Source organism: Hypanus sabinus, unplaced genomic scaffold (genome assembly GCF_030144855.1).
Source record: "Hypanus sabinus isolate sHypSab1 unplaced genomic scaffold, sHypSab1.hap1 scaffold_302, whole genome shotgun sequence".
Lineage (NCBI taxonomy): Eukaryota > Metazoa > Chordata > Chondrichthyes > Myliobatiformes > Dasyatidae > Hypanus > Hypanus sabinus.
The window spans coordinates 169,250-182,308 of record NW_026781175.1 but is presented as its reverse complement, the minus strand read 5'-3'; the positions used below and the strand labels follow the sequence as shown (position 1 = coordinate 182,308).

Genomic DNA, 13,059 nt, shown 5'->3' with positions numbered 1-13,059 from the left:
TACGTCAGCGCAACGTTGCAGTTTCGGAGGGAAATGAAGGGCTGCTGTCCTCTCTGTTTCATGGAGACATGGCTCAGTTCGGTGGAACAGCCGGAAGGCTTCTCAGTCCACCGTTCGGAGAAGATAAGAAGGTATTGTGGTGCTGGGGGAGGGGGGGGGGGCGGGCGGTGGAACGGCGGTGTTGTTTCATGACTAACTCTTCACCTTCTCCGTACATGGCGGTCTTGCCGCACCCTTGTTGCCCCAATCACAACATCCAATGATTGAGTTCTGTCGGTGCTGCTTACCGAGAGGTTCTCCTCATTGATCCGGACGGCACTTCACATACCGCCAGAGCAGATGTTAAGCAAGCATACCATGTACTGAGTGCCGCGATCGGCAAACAAGGAACTGCCTACACTGAGGACTTTCAAATCATTGCGGGGGTTTCTATCAGGCTTGTTTCAAGAAATCTAAGCTAATTTGTCGCCAGCACATCATCCTCAGTACCAGGGGCTCCCGCACACTCGACCACGGTTACAGCACGATCAGAAAGCCCAGCATTCCACCCCCAGACCATATTTCAGGCATTCTGAACGTCTGGGTTTCTTTCTCATACCTCCACCCAGGGGGAGGGTAAGGAACAAGACACCGGATGTATCGGCAACAATGCCACGGGAATCGGAGGGCAGAGTACTGAATTGCTTCGAGGCGACAGACAGAAACAAAAACGAACCAGGGCTCATAAGAGAATCTGAATGTTACCATCTTTATAAAGACACTGGAGAACGAGTGTTTCCCACTGATTCATTCAGAGTCCAGAGTGTTTCTTAAACTGAAGCATTGGGTGAGCACGCGGTCTGCAAAGTGCTGAGCAGTAGATTCGTGACAATATTTATCACATTTATTCATTATTATTCATCTTTAGGTTTTGTTTCATATTTTGCTGGTTTTGTAGTAATCTACTGTTGTAATCAGAACTTCATCAGCCTCCCTGGTGGTCTAGTGGTTAGGATTCGGCGCTCTCACCGCCGCGGCCCGGGTTCGATTCCCGGTCAGGGAATTAAAATATTGCCTGTTTATTTAAAGTGTTTGTTTCAAATTATTTTGTGTATTAACTTGCTTCCACAAGAACCCGAATCCTGTCTATGCTTAACCTGCATCCGCCTGATTCAGCACCATAAAACCACAAAATATACGAGCAGAACATGGCATTGAAAAAATAATATCGCAGGTGCAGTCTCAATAAAGCTGGAAATAACTGCGAGGTCTTGCTGGCAATAACTTGCAATCGATACAATGTAGGTTTAATCTTCTTCACTCCTCACTGCAACTCAATCCACTCAGAGACGCTGTCTGTCTGTAGAAGAGGGTGACCATACATTTCCCATATTGGACTCTGGTCCTACTCACTCAGTTTGCCGACATCACCTTGACTCATCTGCACGGGATCATCACTGCTCAAATCTCAGTGAGTATTGTCAGGTCCAGTCGGGTTTATTGTCGTGTGCACAGGGATGGTGAGGGACAGGTACAATGAAACACTTGCAGCATCATTGCAGGCTCGAAAAGACAGACAGTACGCAAAGCATATATTGTACAATTCTGTATCATTAACAAAAGATGGATATCAATCTTGTGCCAGTTTCAGCCTTGGAAATGATTCATCAGGCAAACTGATGACATAATTGCGAACTATTATATCCACGGGAGAGCATCCAGGCCCAAGAAAGGCTGTTTATTCCTTTTCTTTAAACAGACAGACAACAGAATGAAGGGAAGTGTCTAGACCTTTTCAGCCAGCCTTGGCATTCTATAAGATCAGGCTGGCCCAGACTTTTTCTCAATCCTCCCTCCCCCCCATACAGCAGTTGCCGGTCAAAAGTCGGCCGGTCACCTCCACCAAATCTTCTACCGTCTCCCCAGGTGTGAGGAGATAAACTTCTGTCGCCCGCCTTTATTTCAACGCCCTGACAGCGCCCCCAGCTTCGATCAGAAGCCTATTGATATTAATGTTATATAATGGGACATTGTACTGAGCTTTGTTCGGTATTGACGGGATTTTGTGGAGGCAGAAGCAGTCAGAGTCTGTGGGAAGGAACAACTCTTGGTGAAACCCTTTCCGCAACTGGATAACACGTTGGATTGACATCTGCATACACGAATGGGAGCTAGGTAGGTTGCACGTCATTTGACGAGATTTGTTGATATCGGACAATTACACCGCTCTGTGGCAATTGGCGAGGGTGATTTTGACGGAAGGTCAGCGAAACGATTTGTCAATGGCAATAGGCGGGGTCGCTCCCTGGACAAAAGAGCAATGGGGAGTCTGTACAATGAGGGATATGAAACCGGCGAAAGCTTTTCACGTTCGGAGACCGTGCTGCCCACTTCAGTAAAAGGATGAAGTCCACTTCTTTACACTGACGCTGAAATATCCGTTCTCTGCATTTGATTCTTTTAGTTTTACAAGTCGGTAAAGCTGCAAACTACAAAGCGTTTATGCTGCCCAGAGGGGGATTGGTCAGAGTCGTAATAGAAATGAAAGTTTCACAATGAGTGTAAAAATCTCTAAATCTGCCGGCTGGTACGTAGTTGTCAAATGAACACAGACAGCAGCCAGGATGTTAAATTTTTATTGGCAGTGAGGTTTCTATTCCCTGGCGCTGCAGTCTGAGCGCTGCAAACAGGATTCGAACATGGCGCGGAGAATCCCCATTGGATTTCAAGTCCAACGCCTTAACCACTCGGCCATCGCAGCTCCATTAATGTTCATTGCACCCACCGTAGCACTATAACTGAAGTGATGGTTGTACTTATTTTCGGTAATGGAAAAGATGATTCATCATTCCAATACAAATAGTATAATTCGACAGCTTTGGAATTTGTTCCAACACAGTTATATCAGAACGTGAATGTGGAGCGATAACACTGCCGTCAGTATCGTAACTGAAGGAGATTTCCATTGTTGGGGATAAAGGTCGGGATCAGAATCAGGTTTATAATGACGGACATATGTCAACATTACATTGTTGCTTATATATTCTACCCCTCCTGAACCGAATTTTAAAATTGCATTTGCCTTCCTTTACCGCTGACTAAGCCTGGAAGTAAACATTTAGGGAATATTGCACAAGGTCTCTTTGCACCTCTGATTTCAGAAAACCTTCTCCATTTAGAGACGTTTTTATCCTTTCTTCCAAAGTGCATCACCGTACCGTACGATGATCTATTTGACAAATCTCCTCCCTTTCTCCTCAACTGTCTTTGATCTTCAAACTGCTTGGAATCTTTTGAGTTATCTAACACGTTCAAGTCAGGCTACCTTTCTTTTATTGTCCTTTCTTCAGCCTAACTTCCTTCTTTCAGAGCGGAGTGACAGTCATAATTCTCCAGTCATCAGCATCTATTCTCGAATATCAAGTCACTTTTATTGTCATTTCGACCATAACTGCTGGTACAGTACATAGTAAAAATGAGACTACTTTTTGAGGACCATGGTGTTACATAACACAGTACAAAAAACTAGAGTGAACTACGTAAAAAGCAACACAGAATAGAACTACACGAGACTACAGACCTACCCAGGACAGCATGAAGTACACAAAACAGTACAGGCATTACAATAAATAATAAACAAGACAATAGGGCAGTAAGGTGTCAGTCCAGGCTCTGTGTATTGAGGAGTCCGATAGCTTGGGGGAAAGAAACTGTTACATCGTCTGGTCGCGAGAGCCCGAATGCTCAAACGGCAGGAGGGAGAAAAGTTTGTAGGAGCGGTGCATGTGGTCCTTCATAATGCTGGTTCCTTTGTGGATGCAGCGTGTAGTATAAATGTCCGTAATGGCGGGAAGAGAGACCCCGATAATCTTCTCAGCTGATTTCATTATCCGCTGCAGGGCCTTGCAATCATTAATGGTTCAGTTTCCGAACCAGGTAGTGATGCAGCTGCTCAGGAAGCTCTCAATACAACCCCTGTAGAATGTGATGAGGATGGGGGGAGGTGGGAAATGGATTTTCCTCAGCCTTCGCAGAACGTAGAGACGCTGCTGGGCTTTCTTTGCTATGGAGCTGTTGTATGTAAATAATGATACGTGAAGGAGTGCCTACAGAATCTCTCCAGTTACCACTTTCAGGACCATGGGGTGTAGTCCAACTGGTCCCGATGACATCTAATTTTTGTCCTTTCAGCTTCACAGGCACCTTCTCCAGGTGATAACATCCACTCTCACTGATGCCCTCTGACACATGTTTCTCGCTGCCTGCCATTATGCTGGCGTCTTCCACAGAGCAGCCTGGCGCAAAATATTCATTCAGTTCGTCCCTTTTCTTTTCCCCCCATTACTGCTTCTTCCGCGTCATTTTCCAGCTTTCTGATACCCATTCTCGCATCCCTTTTAATATTCATATGTCTGAACAGAGGTATTTTCTCCAGTATTGGCCAGTTTTGAAAGCGTCCCAAACCTCCGGCTTCCCTCTAATGCTTGCTACATTATAAACCCTCACTTTTGCTTTTATGCTGTCTTTACTTTCTGGTATCAGCCATGGTTGCCTCATCCGCCCTTTCCAATATTTATTCTTATTTAGGATGCACCTTTCCCATTAACCCGTAAAACACCAACCATTGTGGATTTTCTCTCAGCCATGCTAGTGCCCCCTTTCCAATCCACCTGGCCCGCTCCAGACTTGGGTCGCCGTTCTTTTCTGCCAGTAACAGGGTCGAGGACTATTATCGTCCCTGTTTTTATTTCTGCGAGTGACGGGTTCGAAGACAGTTATGGTCCCTGAGTTCTTTATTCTGCGAGTGTGTCTGATCATAAGACCCTGGGGCATAATCAGACCGCCAAACGATTGAAATCCCGCCAGGCCCGTTGGCCATTGTTTTTTGGACGGATCAAGTTTACCCTCATGTACCTTCCAGGATCCAAGGACGGGAAGTCGGTCGCGCTTTCCCGCCAGCATGACTCCACGGATATCACCTCCATTCCCGAGACGATCCTCCCACCATCCTGAGTGTGGCCACCCTCACTTGGGAGATCCAGGCTAAGGTAAAGGAAGCCCAGCGGGACGAATCCGCCCCTGGCAATGGACCCGGCGATCGCCCGTACGTGCCTGTCTCCGTCAGGTCTCAGGTTCTCCAATGCGGGCACACATCCTGGTTCACCTGCCACCCCGGGAGTGATCGGACCCTGGTAACGGACCCGGCGATCGCCTGTACGTGCCAGTCTCCGTCAGGTCTCAGGTTCTCCAATGCGGGCACACATCCCGGTTCACCTGCCACCCTGGGAGTGATCGGACCCTGGTAACGGACCCGGCGATCGCCCGTACGTGCCCGTCTCCGTCAGGTCTCAGGTTCTCCAATGGGGTCACACACCCGGTTCACCTGACACCCCGGGAGTGATCGGACCCTGGTAACGGACCCGGCGATCGCCTGTACGTGCCCGTCTCCGTCAGGTCTCAGGTTCTCCAATGCGGGCACACATCCCGGTTCACCTGCCACACCGGGAGTGATCGGACCCTGGTAACGGACCCGGCGATCGCCCGTACGTGCCTGTCTCCGTCAGGTCTCAGGTTCTCCAATGGGGTCACACATCCCGGTTCACCTGACACCCCGGGAGTGATCGGACCCTGGTAACGGACCCGGCGATCGCCTGTACGTGCCTGTCTCCGTCAGGCCTCAGGTTCTCCAATGGGGGCACACATCCCGGTTCACCTGCCACCCCGGGAGTGATCGGACCCTGGTAACGGACCCGGCGATCGCCCGTACGTGCCCGTCTCCGTCAGGCCTCAGGTTCTCCAATGGGGGCACACATCCCGGTTCACCTGCCACCCCGGGAGTGATCGGACCCTGGCAATGGACCCGGCGATCGCCTGTACGTGCCTGTCTCCGTCAGGTCTCAGGTTCTCCAATGGGGGCACACATCCCGGTTCACCTGGCACCCCGGGAGTGATCGGACCCTGGTAACGGACCCGGCGATCGCCTGTACGTGCCTGTCTCCGTCAGGTCTCAGGTTCTCCAATGGGGGCACACACCCGGTTCACCTGCCACCCTGGGAGTGATCGGACCCTGGTAACGGACCCGGCGATCGCCTGTACGTGCCGGTCTCCGTCAGGCCTCAGGTTCTCCAATGCGGGCACACATCCCGGTTCACCTGCCACACCGGGAGTGATCGGACCCTGGTAACGGACCCGGCGATCGCCTGTACGTGCCCGTCTCCGTCAGGCCTCAGGTTCTCCAATGCGGGCACACACCCGGTTCACCTGACACCCCGGGAGTGATCGGACCCTGGTAACGGACCCGGCGATCGCCTGTACGTGCCAGTCTCCGTCAGGTCTCAGGTTCTCCAATGCGGGCACACATCCCGGTTCACCTGACACCCCGGGAGTGATCGGACCCTGGTAACGGACCCGGCGATCGCCTGTACGTGCCAGTCTCCGTCAGGTCTCAGGTTCTCCAATGCGGGCACACATCCCGGTTCACCTGCCACCCTGGGAGTGATCGGACCCTGGTAACGGACCCGGCGATCGCCCGTACGTGCCCGTCTCCGTCAGGTCTCAGGTTCTCCAATGGGGTCACACACCCGGTTCACCTGACACCCCGGGAGTGATCGGACCCTGGTAACGGACCCGGCGATCGCCTGTACGTGCCCGTCTCCGTCAGGTCTCAGGTTCTCCAATGCGGGCACACATCCCGGTTCACCTGCCACACCGGGAGTGATCGGACCCTGGTAACGGACCCGGCGATCGCCCGTACGTGCCTGTCTCCGTCAGGTCTCAGGTTCTCCAATGGGGTCACACATCCCGGTTCACCTGACACCCCGGGAGTGATCGGACCCTGGTAACGGACCCGGCGATCGCCTGTACGTGCCTGTCTCCGTCAGGCCTCAGGTTCTCCAATGGGGGCACACATCCCGGTTCACCTGCCACCCCGGGAGTGATCGGACCCTGGTAACGGACCCGGCGATCGCCCGTACGTGCCCGTCTCCGTCAGGCCTCAGGTTCTCCAATGGGGGCACACATCCCGGTTCACCTGCCACCCCGGGAGTGATCGGACCCTGGCAATGGACCCGGCGATCGCCTGTACGTGCCTGTCTCCGTCAGGTCTCAGGTTCTCCAATGGGGGCACACATCCCGGTTCACCTGGCACCCCGGGAGTGATCGGACCCTGGTAACGGACCCGGCGATCGCCTGTACGTGCCTGTCTCCGTCAGGTCTCAGGTTCTCCAATGGGGGCACACACCCGGTTCACCTGCCACCCTGGGAGTGATCGGACCCTGGTAACGGACCCGGCGATCGCCTGTACGTGCCGGTCTCCGTCAGGCCTCAGGTTCTCCAATGCGGGCACACATCCCGGTTCACCTGCCACACCGGGAGTGATCGGACCCTGGTAACGGACCCGGCGATCGCCTGTACGTGCCCGTCTCCGTCAGGCCTCAGGTTCTCCAATGCGGGCACACACCCGGTTCACCTGACACCCCGGGAGTGATCGGACCCTGGTAACGGACCCGGCGATCGCCTGTACGTGCCTGTCTCCGTCAGTTCTCAGGTTCTCCAATGCGGGCACACATCCCGGTTCACCTGCCACACCGGGAGTGATCGGACCCTGGTAACGGACCCGGCGATCGCCTGTACGTGCCCGTCTCCGTCAGGTCTCAGGTTCTCCAATGCGGGCAGACATCCCGGTTCACCTGCCACACCGGGAGTGATCGGACCCTGGTAACGGACCCGGCGATCGCCTGTACGTGACGGTCTCCATCGGGCCTCAGGTTCTCCAATGGGGGCACACATCCCGGTTCACCTGACACCCCGGGAGTGATCGGACCCTGGTAACGGACCCGGCGATCGCCTGTACGTGACGGTCTCCATCGGGCCTCAGGTTCTCCAATGGGGGCACACATCCCGGTTCACCTGACACCCCGGGAGTGATCGGACCCTGGCTCTCCTGAGGAAGCACTTTTGGGGGCCGTTCACGGAGGGGAACACCCGTTCTTATGTCTCGGCTTGTTCCGTCTGTGCCCGGGGAAAGTTCTCTCATCGACCACCTGCGGGTCTTCTTCGTCCTCTAACTGTACCTGGTGTCCCTACTCACACATCGCCCCAGACCTCGTCACTGGTCTACCCCTTCCCGCGGAACCAGCAGTGTCCACACCGTGGTAGACCGATTTTCTAAGGCGGTGTACATTGTGGCCCTCCCTAAACTCACTTCCCCTCAAGAAACCGCAGGTCTTCTCATCCGCCAGGTCTTCCGCCTCCATGTAATCCCCGCGGACATAGTCTCCGATCTAGATCCCCAGTACGTCTCACAGGTATGGAGAGCCTTCTGTCAGGCCTCAGGTGCATCAGCCAGCCTGTCATCCGGCTTTCACCCCCAGTCGAACGGGCAGACGGAACGGGTCAACCAAGACCTGGAGCGACCACCTCCCGTGGGTTGAGTACGCCCCCAACTCTCTGGTGAGCTCTGCCATTGTGCGCTCTCCGTTCGAGTACTCCCTTGGGTACCAAGCCCCGATGTTCCCTGCGCAAGAAGGAGAGATTGCGGTACCGTCGATTCGGGACCATATTGATCGGTGCCGTAAGTTTTGGGAGGAAACTCGCGCGGCCCTACTCAGATCAACAAATCAAAATAAGAAGACAGCCGACCGAGACCGGACTCCGGCGCCGGAGGTACCAACCTGGGCAGATGTTGTGGCTTTCCTCCAAGGACATCCTGCTCAAAAACGAACATAGGAAACTCGGCCCCCGCTTCCTGGAACCATCCAAGGTTGACAGGATTATCAATCCCACAGCGGTCCGCCTACTATTGCCAAGGTCCATGCGCATCCACCCAACTTTTCAAGTGTCTCAGATAAAGCCAGTTTCCGTCAGCCCCTTGTGTCCCCCACCTGGGACTCCCCCACCTGCCCGTATCATCGACAACCATCCGGCATACACCGTCCGAAGACTACTGGATGTACGCCGTAGGGGCAGGTGTCTCCAATACCTAGTGGACTGGGAAGGGTCCAGAAGAGCTTTCCTGGGTCCCCCGCTCCTTCAGTTTAGACCGTTCCCTCATCCAGGACTTTCATCGGGACAATTCAGACAGGCCTGGAGGATCGCACGGAGCCTCCCATTGTGTGGCGGGGGATTACTGCCATGATCACTTCTAGTTCCTGGTTATCTTCCTCCGGAATTGGGCCTCAATCACGTCGTTTATTTCCCAATCATTCCCATTTTCCACTAAATACCAACACCTGCTTTCCATCAGCAAATGCAGTGTAAATATCCTGTGACCATAACTAGGAGCTGCCAGCTCGCTGGTCGACTCGTGTACGAGTAATCTCGTGCCATGGTTCTTAGGACGATCAGTTACAAATCCAGCATCTTTCCTGAATCCTCTACGAAAACCAAGACTCCAGGTAATGACTCCCTTGCCACCCATTCCACGCCCGTGTTCAGCACTTGGGTTCGTTCCACTGCCACATCCCTGTAACACTCTACCTATACCCATACTCCAGGGAATAAGTTCCTAAACTAATAATACGTGTTACTGAGAACGGAAAGTAACAGTGGGCAATGTTTTGTACTTATTGCTGTACTTCAGAGCAGGGTGGGGAGGCGATGTCTCGGGTCATTGCTCAAGAACGCAAAGCATTGAGCGCTTTGCACGGTTTCTGTGGTGTAGTGGTTATCACGTTCGCTTTACACGCGAAAGGTCCCCAGTTCAATCCTGGGCAGAAACATTGTTTGGGCTTCAGTGCTTCAAATGAACTTGAGACTCAAATTTTCAGTTTGTGTTCAAGTTTACTGTCATGTGCATCCAGCTGTAAAAATAATGAACATTCTCTTTTCTTGCAGTAGCGCATTGTATTTCAAACCTGGCAAAGGTAAATTAAAGCAGGAAGAATTAATAGAAATTATATTTAATTTACAGGAGACCATAAAGGGATTTAAACCTAAGGAGGTTCGTGGATAACGTACACTGCGTAACGGGAGAATCAGCCTTCAACCCTATTGTCATGTATTGTCGCATGAGGATGCATTGTGGTTTCAACGAAGCTCACACCTCAAATGTTCCCATCCAGAGCAACATCAGAAATAACTTTGTGCTGAAAAATTTCAAACCTACTTTAAAATAGCAAATCGCTTTCGTTTTCCACACCCCTATATTCCATTCCTTCCTCGTCTCACCATACAGACTCTCCGTTCATATTCTCCACCACAGTATTCTGGGTTCCACCTTTTCAGTCTGCCTCTCCCCATCTCTCTCTATTTCTTTATCTCACATGCATTCAATCTCTCTGCTTCTCTTTGTTTTCTCTGTCGCGAGCAGCACCACAGCAACCACACGTCAGACGCGCAAATATTTGTGCTCAGTACAGTTACAACTGTGGAAACAGTTGGTAACATCAACACCTAAAACTTTCAATCTGTGATCTTCCGGTGATATTGCAGCGCAGACAGAAGTCAAATATCTTACCATTGGTATCGCTCATTCCATTCCTGTTAAAGGTCCAAGGAGGAAGAATTGATCACAACTCTGACATCGCAGTTCTGCGGGAATGTCGAAAAGTATGGTAAAAATCTTCCTATATAATGACGGTAATGTAGAACAGGAAAACTGGGCACTTTTTAGTTTTGAGACGAGGTGATGGTGGGAGATCTCATATCGGTACAGAGTTGGGATCACGGTCCATTTCAATATATTGAAGTGGTTGTGATTCCATGTAAAATTAAAACGTGGGCGAAATATCCCGCGCCTGCATAAGGGTCAGTAACTGGCCGTGGAGGTTCATCCGTAACGTCAACGTCAGGAATAAATACTTATCTCGGAAAACGCTCCGCCCCTGATTCAACGCGCAGCCCGTGTAGAGTTACTCCGAAATAACTCCCGATCTTTCTCCAGTAACACTCTTAACTTTATCACCTTATTAAAGTCTTACGGCCGGACATTCTGATCAAACCAGCCACAATTATATTGTTTAGCCTTTCGACAACGTAATTGCCAGTGATGCTTTACTCCGGGATCCCCACGGTGGAAGTGAAATGTTTGAAATATATGCCACTGAAAAATGATCAGTGAAAATGTATCCTGGGGTATCAGTGGAGTCCAGTTGGAAAATAACACCTCGCCTTTGGACGTTACGGAACAGATGGGTAGTATATTGACAGTCACACACAAGATGCTTGTGGAACACAGCAGGCCAGGGAGCATCTATAGGGAGAGGCACTGTCGGTGTTTCGGGCAGAGACCCTTCGTCAGGACTAACTGAAATGAAAGATACTGAGATTTGAAAGTAGTGGTGGGAGGTGGAAATGCGAAATGATAGGAGAAGACCGGAAGGGCTGGGATGAAGCTAAGAGCTGGAAAGGTGATTAGCAAAAGTGATACAGAGCTGAAGAAGGGAAGTGATCATGGGACGGGAGGCCTCATGAGTAAGAAAGTGGGGAGGAGCACCAGAGGCAGATGGAGAACAGGCAGAGTGATGGGTAGAGAGAAAAAAAAAACAACAGCAGTTAAATATGTCAAGGATGGAGTGATAATGAGGACATGGAGGCCACCTGCTGTACCAGCGAGTGAGGAATGGGCAATTGTTCACCAAGTTGTAGTTCCTAAGGTTTATAGGACTGAAATTTTAACTTTGGCCCACAGTATACCCTTACATCGACATTTTGGAGTGAATAAAACTAAACAGGATTATCAAAAAATGTTACTGGCCTAATTTGAGGACAGATGTTGTGACCTTTCGCAGAACCTGTCACACTTGTCAAATTGTGGGTAAACCTAATCAGGTCACCCCAGTGGCTCCACTGTAGTCTAAACCTGCATTCAGTGACTCCTCTTCAAAATTTATAGTGGATTGTGCTGGCCCTTTGCCAAAGACTAAAGCTGGCCATCAGTATCTGCTAACTATTATGTGTACTACATCCTGATTCCCAGAGGCAATACCTCTCAGAAATATTAAAGCTAAAACTGTGGCAAAGGCTGTTACCAAATTTTTTACTTTTTCTGGTTTGCCTAAAGAAATCCAGTCTGAACAAGGAAGTAATTTTACATCTGGATTATTCCAGCAGGGAGTTTATGAACAGGGAACTAAACAAATTACATCATCTGCATACCATCCAGAATCACAAGGGGCTTTTGAAAGATTTCATTCTGCCCTCAAAACCATGATTAAGACATATTGTGTTGAAAATGGAAAAGACTGGAATGAAGGAATACATTTGCTTTTGTTTGCAGTAAGAGAGTCAGTACAGGAATCACCGGGATTTACTCCATTTGAGCTTGTATTTGGTTGTAGAGTGAGGGAACCTTTGACCTTGTTAAAGAACATAGGATTAATGGGGATGTACATGTTAAGTTGTTAGACTATGTTTTGAAGATCAAAGATAAACTACTCCACACCTGAGGTCTAGCGAGACAAAACTTAGATTTCTCAGAACAAAGTGAAGTGTTGGTTTGATAGGAGGGCTTGGGAAAGAAAATTCCAGGTGGGGGATAAGGCGCTTACCTTATGTTGAAGAATGTTGACAAATCCACCTCAGGCGAATCTCAATAGACCGTATGAAATGGTCTCTCAAATTAATGATCTGAATTGTGTTATTAAAACACCCGACCAATGTAAACCAGCACAGGTTGTACACATAAATATGATACAGTCTTATTTTGACAAGCAGGCACCATCGGTGAGTGTTGTTGTCAAAACATATGAATCTGGTAACCCTGAGAATGAAACAATTGACTCGTCTGAGAATTTTCACAAGCCAAACATGGTCCCAGTTAGGCTAATGAACTCGGTTGTTCCAGAAAACATTGATAACAGGTTGGCACACCTGCAGCCAAAGCAACAACAATAGCTGAAGAAATTAATTCTGGAGTTTAAAAATGTATTTCCCATTGTTCCCAAGCAACCCACAGTCGCAGTACATAACGTAGATAATGGTCAAGCCAAACCGCTTAAACAACACCCATATTGCATGAATGCAGAAAAGTGTAAATTGCCTGAGCAGGGAATTGAATATATACTGGAAAATGGTATTATTAGTCCTTTAGCAGCAGATTGCTCACCCTGTGTTATTGTGCTCAAACCTGATCATAGTGTT

At 50.1% G+C, this 13,059-nt stretch overlaps 2 non-coding genes across 2 annotated transcripts; both read left to right on the top strand.

Moving 5' to 3' along the window:
* The first annotated feature begins 970 nt into the window (after positions 1 to 970).
* trnae-cuc (transfer RNA glutamic acid (anticodon CUC)) lies at positions 971 to 1,042 on the top strand. The gene has a single exon. It is a non-coding gene; the product is annotated as a tRNA-Glu (tRNA).
* Positions 1,043 to 9,625: 8,583 nt separating this feature from the next.
* trnav-uac (transfer RNA valine (anticodon UAC)) lies at positions 9,626 to 9,698 on the top strand. The gene has a single exon. It is a non-coding gene; the product is annotated as a tRNA-Val (tRNA).
* The last annotated feature ends 3,361 nt before the right edge of the window (positions 9,699 to 13,059 follow it).